Below are 12,331 nucleotides of genomic sequence, written 5' to 3'. Positions count from 1 at the left end.
CCACCACCAGCCGCCTGCCGGAAATCGCCCCCACGACGGCGGCGATGCTCCAAACAGCTTCAAAACTTCACCTCACAATCCCTATCCCCCCCTCATCCTTATCCCACCATCAATTACCCAAAAGTCCCAGACCATTTGCCTTAATTTCGGATCTGGAATTCAAAAAGAACAAAAGAAACCTAAATCCATTGTTTTGCTGACTTCAATGATCTTTGGAGCTTGATTCGTGCCGAAGTTTATGCCAGTTGTTTGTTCTTGGAAAGAACAATCAATTGGTATCATCTTTGGCCCATTTCGAAACATGTCGGATTCTAGTAGATTCCTCGTTCGCCTGACCAAGCTCGTCGCCTTCGTCGATTCGTTCCGGCTAAACCAGTATTACTCCTTCCTTGATTTCTTTTTCTTCATGTCTTTTTCTTGGTTTCTTTTCCTGTTTATTGTATGTTTATGTGTTTAATTTAATTTTAGTTAGTTTCTAGTTGTTCCTCTGCGTGATTGTGCTCTTTTGTTAGTTGCTTAGGCCTGTGTTCGTCCCTTTTATTTTCACTTTTAAGAGACTCCTACTTCTCTTCTTTAGGGTTGTTCCATTTTTAAGTTTCATAAATGTTGATTTGGACTTCGAAATCAGAAAGCCCATCAAAGGGACTTGACCCAATTGATTTGCTGAAAGTAATTTCAGGGGTGTAATTAGGGTAGTTTACCTAAGGAATCTTTCCATAACTACCTTAGGAAGCTTCTTGGAAGCTGAATATAGTCTTACTTGGCCAACAAGTCAATAATCTAGGGACTAAGTAGCAAAAAGGAAAATTCGAAAAGGACTAAAATGAAAAACTGAACCCTTTAAGGCTGCCCTAGTAACTTGCCTATAAAGGCATTGTTACTTAGAGCTCAATTCAGATTTTTAAGGGCTAGAAAATCCAGAAATAAAAAGGGGGTGGAAACTTCTCTTGAAACACTATTCCATTGGTTTCTTTGTTGATTTTTGAGGTGCTGAATCTCTGAAATATCTCTGAGTCGTTTTGGGGTTGAAATGAGTTAAAATTCAGACATTTTGAAGCTGGTTTGAGTTTTAATAATTGGAAAACACTGTTACATTGAGATTTCTGCTTGGAGTTCTGAAATTTCTCATTTTCTGCATGACATTCGAATCTATTTGAGTTTGAAAAAATGGTTTGAACTGGGCTAGTGAAGACCTGGTTTAAGTTGGCCAATAGACTTCCTTCTTCTGGTTTGATACCATCTCCGGTTTTGTTTAATCTGGTGGGATTTCTGTTGCTGCTAATTGCTGGTCTGTGGCTGTTCATTGTTGCCTCATTTCCATCTTCTTTTTCCATTTCGAGGTACACTATCAAAACTTGCCATGGAACTAAGTATTGACTAGCATGCATGAAGATTTGAAAGTTCAAGTTGAAATTTGAATAAACATCTTAAATTTCTGATGTAATTACTGTTAATTACTATCATTATATGTGACTAGATGCTCCAGTATTGGTAGTTCGATTTCTGGTTTGTGCTGAGTGCTGGTTCATGCTAATAGATTAAGGTGATTTAGGTGCTTAGATTTGGTGTATAATCTCAGAATATTGGGTGTTGTAATATTGTCAAACTTTAGTTGCATGAATGGACTGTTCATAACAGAAGGACGAATGCATTCCAGAATTAGTTAATGTTTAGATGTGAAGTTGCTCGGTTAATTCAGTACTTGATTGCATTTAGATTTTGCATCTGGTGTGTAGCTGTTGAGCATGAGTTTTTCATTTGACAAAGCCATGTATTCAGTGCATGTAATCACGCCTACTCCTTCGGGAAGATTTGAAATTATCTGTGATGCTATGGTCTTTTTAGCTTGATGAATATTTGAGCTCTAGTTGACATCCACTCTATGTTCGAAAGCATTTTCGCCATATTTATCGGAGATTCATGTTATACTTCCCCTGTAAAAGGACGCACCACGGCCAAATATTATGGAGCTGGTGTTTTGAGTTTTTTTTACCTGTCATATGAATGCTCTCACCTAGATAATTAATTGAAAAAGTGAATTTGAGAATGGATAGGTGACTTTAAAACTTGAGTTATGAATGGCAGTGCATTAGTTAGAGAAACGTGGGTGTATTTATGAGATGCATTGAATTGAAAGCGCGTCGGAGTTCTGTGTGCTTAAGTGAAGCCGTATGGTTAATAGCTATGAGTCTTGGTCCTCGCACATATTGTAGCTTAGTTAATTAATATTCGTAGAAAAGCCTTTAGGGCCGTTTTAAAACAAAATTGTGATTGTGTATACGTCCGCATAACACAATTACGATTTTAAAACACAAAACTGGAGTATGCGTTCGCGCAACTTTGGCCAAACCCTCTTAATAATAATATAGCTTTATTAATTGTAGACACGTTCGCGTGACATGATTTTGACGCGCCAAACAAATGGGTATACGTACGCGTAACCCGTTTCAAGATAATTTTTAAATAAAAAATGGTGAAAGAGGCAAAAGCACATAGGTTCTAAAATAAGTAACTAGACAGTTTAATAAGCCAAGTATAATCAAAGCGACCGTGCTAGAACCACGGAACTCGGGAATGACTAATACCTTCTCCCGAGTTAACAGAATTTCTTACCCGGATTTCTGTGTTCGCAGACCATATACAGAGTCAACCCTTTCCTCGATTCGGGATTTCAACCGGTGACTTGGGACACTATAAATTATCCTAAGTGGCAATTCTGAATCTTTAAATAAAATAATCCCATTTCGATTGTCACTTCAAGTTGGAAATAACTCCCTTATTATACACCTTTCCGGGGGTGTAGTAACAAAAGGAGGTGTGACAATTTTGGTGAAAACCCTAAATTTCTTGGTTTTAATCCTGGATTCTGAGTCTGTTTTGTGATAATATGTTCGCTTAATCTGTATATGTGCTTGTTTCTCATGAGCCTTATGATTCTAAGTAGTTTTACCCTATTTTGTTCATCAATGTCTCTAACTTTTACTTCTTCCGCCTATGTCATGTTTATTCTATTAATTCATGTTGTGCTCTATGTGAATCCCTAATTTTGTGTGATTTTACCCTATTTGGCTTATTAGGGTTTCTGATTCTTCCCTATTATGTGTTTATTCCACTTGTTCTCATAAATTTGTGTCAATTTCTCCTAAATCAGTACTATTTGCTATTTTTGAATCTCTGTGACTGATCCTTCACTGATTTATTGTGATATTCTCTACTGATTTTAACCTGTAAGATATTTTCTTACCTTAATCTATGGTCGAGCATGCTGTCAACTGATTCTTAAGTATTTTCCTTGATTAGAATCAGCTGAACCTAGTCTCTATTACATGTTGTGTACTTGTACTAAGATGAAAATATTTCCTTATTTGTTACATTCAGCCTTATGTGATTTCCTTCCTTATTTAGTATTTGTCTGTCACCGTTTAAATATAACTCCTTAATTAAAGGAATTACTTATACTAATTTGATTCTAATTAGTACATAGTTCCATAATTACTGCTGAACTAAGATTCTTGCCTTATTTTCTACCTGTTTTCAAACTATAAGTACCTTGCTCTTTCATTAGCACAAAGACACGAACACATTGGCTCAAAAAAACTCTCTCTCACACAGAAACACTCTTCTGCCCTCTTTTCTCTGGTTACTTGCTATTGTTCTAAGTCAGCCGGCTGCAAGCCAAGGCTGATTACTCTACTCTCTTGCTCCTCACTTTGTGTTTACTACCTTCTTTACTGGTAGTTTCTGATTTCAATTCAAGTTCCAAAAATAATATGGTCCTTTTATTACTTCAATTCATCCTATTTCTAGTCTGCTTTTACTTATGGTTTTGCTGTGAAACCTGTAGTTGATATGTTTACATTATTAGTATGTTATGCACTCCCCTTCCTTAGGATCAGTATGAACATGTTACCCCCCTCTATGTAGTCTGTCTCCATGTGATCTTGCTCTATCTGGTTTCTGGTATGAATCTCCTTGTAAAGTAGTCTGCACTCCTAAACTTGTATGATTCTTTGATTGATTTTAAATTATGTTGATCCTATACTGAACCCCTTAAGCATTGCTAATTTTGTGACTATGTCTAATCAGTGTTTCTGAGCATATCTGTACCAATTCCAAAGACTTTTGCTTGCTATGTGTTTACCATTATGTGTTTTACATGTCCCTAATTCCCATTTACCCCTGTATGAAGGCTTGTGGTGCTAAACTTGTCTTGGTTCTTTGTTATATGTGGGATGCTGAACCTGTTCTGAGGTTGGTGTGTTGTTTGTTGATTGCCCTACTCTTTTCAAAACTGTCTTATTGAATAACTCCTATGTTGTTTTACAAAACTATTTTCAAATCTCTTTTCAAATTGTTTTCCTACTTAAACTTTTTTCAAAACTATGTCAAGCACTCTCACTCTATTCTTAGATCCCTAAGTTCTGCCCCTCTAATGTGTGACTGCTTAGGGATCCCTATGAGATCCCTCTAAACTCTGATGCATTAGAGCTGGCCCTTCGACACTGCACTTACTCAAATATGGTTGTGAAATCTGGGTGTGAGCACTGCCCGGGATCCCTTGAGGTCCTTAGGGAACTTTGACACACCCGGATATTGAGAAAGGCTATGAAACAATTTGAGCAGTTGAGGTTTTGGAAATCTGGGCCTACTTGCAGGCTCCCTATAGTGTAACTTCTTATTTTTCTTTATCTATTAATGTAATTCATTCAATGTTGGATTGTAATATTCATTGTAAACGAATATTGGGGCTGGCTAGTAAAAAAGGGGAGGGTAGCAATACATGTTATCAAAGGGGTAGAAAACATACTTTAGGTTTATATTTTTCTGTATGTGCATTAGAATTCATGTTTAGGACCAATACATGCAAATCATATCATGCATTAGATACCATGCTCCTAGGTTTCATGTATACTGTTTTCAACATCTCATTTTGACATCCTTATTATCACTTAGAAATCCTGTTTCTAGGATAAACGACAACACTAAAATAAACTGTTACTTATGCATATTTTGAAATCATGTTGTAACATGCTGTGCATTTAGAAATCCTGCTTTAGGAATTCTGCATATAAACCATTCTGAACCTTATATGTGCATATTAGATACCATGTTTAGGATCTCGTTCATACTCGCTCAGTCACACCTAGTTAAACTACTGATGCATGAAAAAGGATATAAAACAGTCTCACGTCTAATTATCCTGTTTAAGTAAAACTGGTAATAATTCTATATCTTGTAAAACTTAGAACAACATGCTTTAGGTAAAATATTTCCTACCCTGTTTTAATAGTTCTAGTAACAATTGTGCATTATCCCACGCCTAGGCAAGCCTTAGGTAATCAAATTTCTTATAAAACTGGAAACTGCCTCTTTGTGTGTACTGCTTAATGGTTAACAAGCTTAAAATTAGTAGGCAAAATGATTAGGCCCCTGCTTCTAAGTGTTTTTAAAAATAAACCTGCATGTCTCTTGTGTTCTGATACTCACCTAGACAGAGTAATCGCAGTAATTTACTAAATGCACTCTCCCGAGATACACTAGCTAGCTTTATTTATAACAGTTCACTTAAGATTGCACCCAAGGATTTGTTATTCTTAATCCCGCCTTTAAACCCGCAGTTATAGATCCTCTTATACTTTGGGAGTGGTGTTGTTCAACATTCACCTAAATATGCACTCTCTCCCGAGTTATGCACACTAAATAGGCACAGCTAATTGAGGATCCTGTCAATTAACTACAATAAACACGTAGTTGAACAAATAGAAATTAAATTGGCAAACTGTATTCACATAAACAAGAAGTTCATCCGTCAATAGGTTCCATCAAAACCCTAGACAAAAGATTTAGCTGCTCATGACTATGGGTAAATAAACTAGAACAATATTCATAATCATAATTGCAAGAAAAATTAAAGAAGAAGAAGATATGACGTTTTAGGTGATCTCTCACAATTGTTTTTCTTGCTAAAATATTCTCCAATACAAATCCCTGCTCCCTTGGGCGAAGTCTAGTATTTAAAATAGGGTTTTGGGCTAAAAATCCCGTGTTTTGCACTTAAGTCCCTGAACTTTTCCGCCTCTGCCGCGGTTCTGCCGCGGTCGCGGCCAAACCGCGGCCACACACCTTCTCTGAATCTCAACTTCTCCGCGATAGTCTTCTATCGCGGTCGCGGTGGAACCGCGGCAGTCCTTCTTTAGGCCTGGCTTCAGCTGCTTCGCTTGGTTCACTTGGCAGAATTTTACGATTGGCCTCTTTTTCTCCATATTTGATCCCAAAAGTGCTTCATAGCCTTCTCTAGTCATATATCACCTGCAAAGCATGAAAAGCACTAATCAGAGCATTTTGTTATCACTTTTATCATCAAAACTATACAAGAAGGTGGTTCTTTAGTGCCTAATTATAGTTAAATTCACCTATTATCAACACCCCACACTTAAACCTTTGCTCGTCCTCGAGCAAGTTAAACCACACTTCTAGGCCTAACCGTTGGATGCATTGCCCCAAGTTTATGCCACACCCGCCATTATGAAAGAATAACCTAAGCAGTGCAACAGTCACACTCAGATGCAGACTCTAACGCCATGACACACTCGTGCTTGCTCTAGTTACTCTAAGAGAGGTGAAAACTCACTTTTTCTTCCTGAGTCACATGCCCTCACATCACAAATCTGAGAGAAGTTCCACACACATAAAATTAAGCAACAAGGAATCATAGATAGACAAAATTCACTCACTCTCAGCAAAGAACATTCACATGCCACACAGATACACCATAGGCTTGCCCCTAGTGTAATACTCTACTAATCGAGCTGTTCAGTCAAAGATCAAAAGGTCTTTATTTGGTTGTAATGTAGGCTAAGGGACGGGTAGGATATATTTGGATATAGTGACTAACCTCCCTAAGCACTTTTAATACAAACTTCCTTTTGTTTCAATTTCCATGTTCAGCCCAATCATTCTCCCACATTTTGTTTCATAGTTGCCCCCCACTTTTCTTTAGGTGCCCTGGCCTTTTTCTCTTTTCTTTTCTTTTCTCTTTTTTTTCTCTTTTTTTTTAACAGCCATTGCACCATTCAAGTATTTCTTTCCTGATTCCCCTTTTTCTACCCCACACTTTGTCTTTTGTATATTCTTTAATAATTCAAGTGCTTCTAGGAGGTACAGGTTCAAGCAGTCAAACTACTCAAACACAGGGATGTAGGTTATTATAGGGTTATCAAAGAACAGGCTTCAGGTTCAAAGGGGTTAACTATGGCAATATGTACATGTGGATTCACAATTATACAGGCTCTACAAAGAAATGCCTCAATCATCTCTAAAACCAAACAGCTTCTATTTCGCTTTGCAAACACACAGGGCAAGTTCTAGGTATCGCATGCAAGCACAGAATGCAAGTAATAGCTCACACACACTTGGCATGTAACTCATTCCGAATCAGTTTATCAACACACTCATACGAGCGTTCAAGCAAGACAAGATGTGCAAAATTAAGGCATCAAAGTATGAGTTTACAAACGAGTCTAGACGTCGCACCCTCAGTTCGTTTTTGTTACTCTCAGGTGTGTACATCTAGGGTTGCATTCTAGCCTTCACCCATCGTGGTCCTAAAACTACAAAAGAAAAATCTACCTAACCCGGTTCAAGAAAAGCCCTTGGAAAAGAACCGTGGTCAAAAGAAAAACCAAGGGAGAATTACTACACTACCTAAATAAAATAAAGAAAAATCTACCTGGACTACTTCCCTCAAGAGTACTGTCCAAGTGGTCCGTCCTCAGGAAGAGTCCTCTACAATTTTATTTTATTTTATATATCTGACTTTGACCCTCAAGAGACCCGTCGACAAGTGTCCGTCGTTGGGCCAAGTCAGTTACTTCTAATGTGAGTACAGTCAATTTTACACAACAACATCAATCTAATATTACAACATACTCAATGTCTATATACACTACAATACACTACCAGAGCAAGTCTCCCACCCCACACTTAAAATTATGGCATGTCCCCATGTCATATCAAAAATAAAGAGCAGAAGGGTAAGAAGACTTCCCTGAGCATCAATCGGAGTCTGAGACGATGCTGGGGTCAACATGACAAGCTCTCCCCAAAGTACGGAACCACGCCATAATCCGGCTCTCAGACCTGGCATGCCGCTGAGACATGTCATCCATACGCGTGTGTAGGCCATCCACCGAGGTGCGAAGATCTACGATCTCTTCCTCCATGGAACTCAACATAGATCGGGTGGACGGGGATCTAGAGAAGCCTGCCCTAGTATGGTGTTGCCGAGAGGGTCCGGCTCTGTCATAGGATCTCCTGGAAGGTGTTGGGGCTTCATCCTCATCATCGATCTGAATGGTGGCAGGTGCATCTCGGCCCACTCTGATGCCTGACGCTTTGAATGGTGCTTTAGCGGGCAAGGCTCCATCAGTAGGATTGGTGGAACATTTTTCAGCAAGCACAACCTCGTCACTAATGAAGGAAAGTAGAATCCCTTTGACAGCAGCGGAGACCGCATGATCATTTCATCAGCAATTATTCTCGCCACATCAAAGTTTTTCTTAGTGACGAAGCACCACGTCAATAGAGCTCTTTGATAGTTCACGTCAGTCGTGTTACCTGTGGGCAAGAACCGGCTTCAAATGACAGTGAACCAATATTTAGCCAAATGTGTGAATTACTTGGAGTTCAGGGTGATATTGTCCTGTATCCAGAGTGGTTGACCCCCTGCGCATAGTATTTCAGTCATATTCTCCCAAGTGACTCCTTGTGGTTCCTGGTAATAGTCAATGTCACCAATGAACCTGGGCAGCCTCAACACCTGGCAATTCTTTTCAACAAAGGCATCTACCACCCTGCCCCGCACAATCACCTCCCGCAACATGTGAGCTGGGCAGTTTGCATAGAACTCCCTCACTAGTATGACGTTCACTGTCTCAGGTTCATCAAATAAGAACTCCATCTCCCTCCACCGGATTTCCTTATACATCTCTTCCTTTTCTGTATGGAGGGCCGCCCTGTCAATAGGAATCTCAGGGGTGAAGCTCTTGGAGGCCTTGGCATGAAAGTCGTCCTCTACCTTCTGTGATTCGAACCTGGAGGCATCATATGTAGGCTCTTGGGACGTGCCTGCCGCATTCTTTTGCCTTTTACGAGCCATATCACCTGCAAACAATTTAGTAGAACCATCAATGAAACCTAACTAGTGCCAGTCGGATGGGTACTCAGACTTCGCCACCCGATGGCACCAAACAATATCCCCCTTTAATTTCTTTCTTCCAAGCTATACCAATTACCCACTAGCCGAGTGTCTAAGTTTAACACCCTCCAAAATGTCCCTCACAACAATACTAACTCACAATTTCGGCAAACAACACCCCACACAATCGCCCTCAAGTGGTTCACGCCAAACACAACACCACCACAAACTAATGGGTGCACAAAGTGCTCCAACATATCACAACAAACCTCCAATTTTCGGCCAAACAAGCCCCTCCACCAAACTACGTCACACAAATTATTTATAGGCCTCCAAATCATCTAAATATCCCCTAAAATTGAAGCACAATGAAGACCCACACATTTAAGCCTCACACAAGTCCATAAGAAGCAAATACAACAATAAAAACAGAAAAAGAAGCAAAGATTTAACAATAATTAACACTATTCCTACCTAGGGTTTAATTAATCTAATGTAGTATACATTACACTAATTAAGATGAAGAATTAGAGAATGAAGAAGAAAAAATAACTTACTTGAATGAAGGAGGGAAGGGGTGGGTAGTGGTGATGGAGCTTGAAGAAGATGACAATGGAGGTTTTGGAGGGGGGGGGGGGGAGGTATTTGAGAGAGAAAGTGAGAAGAGGAGAGAATTTGGGTTTGGGGAGAGCTCGTCTTAGTTGCTGCTGCTGAAGGTAAGGTGAATAAGGGTTTGGGGTGGGTGAGGGATTAGGTAGGGGAAAAAAAAGAAAAATGAAAAAAAATAAATAAAAAAATCTCGTACCTGGGCCCGACGTGGTCTGCCGCGGTTCTACCGCGTTTACGGTGGAACCGCGGTAGACGAGGTTCAGAGAGGGATCCCCACCGCGGTTTGACCGCGTTTATGGTATAAACGCGGTGATAGAACTTCAGAGGGGTTAGCTGACCTCGGTTTCACCGCGGTTAAGATGGAGCCGCGGTCTGGGCAGTATTCTGAACCTTCATTTTTTTTATTTTTTTTTGTATATATATATATATGTGTTACACTTACAACAATGTCGTGGGTTGCCTCCCACACAGCGCCTGATTTAACGTCGCGGCACGACGCAGGATGAGCGCATTTAAGGCTCGCTCGACCTCTGTGGTTCAGTCAGGTGCAGCTCCGACATTTCCTTTGGCTCGCTCATGCCCACATATGGCTTCAATCTTTGACCATTGACTCTAAATGTACGAGAGTCATTCTCTTTGGCAATTTCAACAGCCCCTGAAGGGAAAACTTCAACTACTCGAAATGGTCCAGACCATCGTGATTTAAGTTTACTTGGGAACAGACGTAGTCTTGAGTTGTAGAGCAATACCATGTCCCCGGATTTGAAATTCCTCTCAACAATGTTCTAGTCGTGCAGCCTCTTCATTCTCTCCTTGTATAACTTTGTGCTCTCGAAAGCAAGATATCTGAACTCCTCGAGCTCATGCAGTTCAGTGATTCTTGTTGTGCCCGCAGCTTCCATATCCATGTTCATCTATTTCAACGCCCACCACGCTTTATATTCAAGTTCCACTGGCAGATGGCAGGCCTTCCCAAACACCAACTTGTATGGTGACATACCAATTGGTGTCTTGAAAGCAGTTCTGTAAGCCCAGAGTGCATCATCTAGCTTCCTCGCCCAATCAGTTCTTGTTGCGTTTACAGTTTTGGTTAACACACTCTTGATTTCTCTGTTGGACACTTCAACTTGTCCACTAGTCTGCGGGTGGTAAGGAGTAGCCACCTTGTGGCGCACATCGTACTTAGCAAGCAACTTTTCAAAGGCTCTGTTGCAGAAGTGAGTGCCTCTATCACTGATAATTGCTCGTGGTGTCCCGAAGCGGGTGAATATATTCTTCTTCAAAAATCCCACTACCACTTTTGCATCATTGGTGGGTAACGCGGCAGCTTCCACCCATTTGGACACATAGTCTCAGCAACAAGAATGTGTTTATTGCCATAGGAGCTGACGAAGGGACCCATGAAATCAATCCCCCAGACGTCAAACACTTCCACCTCTTGAATTGGGTTCATGGGCATCTCGTGGCGCCGGGAAATGTTCCCGATGCGCTGACATTCATTGCAGCCCTTCACCCATAAGTGAGCATCTTTAAACACTGTTGGACAGAAGAATCCAGCCTCTAGCACCTTTGCCGCTGTCCTGACCCCTCCAAAGTGTCCACCATACGCCGATGCGTGACAAGCCTGCAAAACAGAAGATTGCTCTATCTCGGGGACGCATCTCCGAATCATATTATCAAGGCATATTCTAAAAAGATAAGGCTCATCCCAGTAATATTGGCGGCTTTCACGATAAAACCTTTTCCTTTGGACCGATGAAAGGTCGTGAGGAACTATACCACTGGCCAGGAAATTAGCAAAGTCTGCATACCATGGCGCTTCCTGAAGAGTGGTGGCGAGCAGCTGCTCGTCTGGAAAAGTTTCCAGAATTTCCTCAACCTTAACTGCCTTTTCAGCTCCCTCAAGTCGTGATAGATGATCAGCGACTTGATTCTCAGTGCCCTTACGGTCACGAAGTTCAAGATCGAATTCTTGCAGTAGCAACACCCAACGAATCAGGCGTGGCTTAGATTCTTTCTTTTCGATTAGGTACCTGAGAGCTGCATGGTCAGTATATACAATTAGCTTGGACCCTATCAGGTAGGATCGGAACTTGTCGAACGCGAACACTATAGCCAACATCTCCTTCTCAGTCACAGTGTAGTACTGGGCTCCACTCAGCGTTCTACTGGCATAGTAGATTGGGTGCATCAGTTTGTCTTTCCGCTGGCCCAGCACTGCCCCCGCTGCATAGTCACTGGCATCACATATTATTTCGAACGGTTGCTCCCAGTTGGGGGCAACAATGATGGGTGTTGTGACCAGTCTCTTTTTTAACTCCTCAAGTGCTACCCTGCAATCATCAGAAAACAAGAACGGGTGATCTTTTTCTAACAACTTACATAGATGGTTGGCAATTTTGGAGAAGTCTTTTATGAATCTCCGGTAAAAACCGGCATGCCCAAGGAAGCTTCTGATTGCTTTGACTAAGGTTGGGGGAGGCAGCTTTGCCATTACATCCACATTCGCACGATCCACCTCAATTC

This window comes from Nicotiana attenuata, unplaced genomic scaffold (genome assembly GCF_001879085.1).
Source record: "Nicotiana attenuata strain UT unplaced genomic scaffold, NIATTr2, whole genome shotgun sequence".
NCBI lineage: Eukaryota > Viridiplantae > Streptophyta > Magnoliopsida > Solanales > Solanaceae > Nicotiana > Nicotiana attenuata.
The sequence above is the reverse complement of the archived record's forward strand: the minus strand, read 5'-3'. Positions refer to the sequence as shown.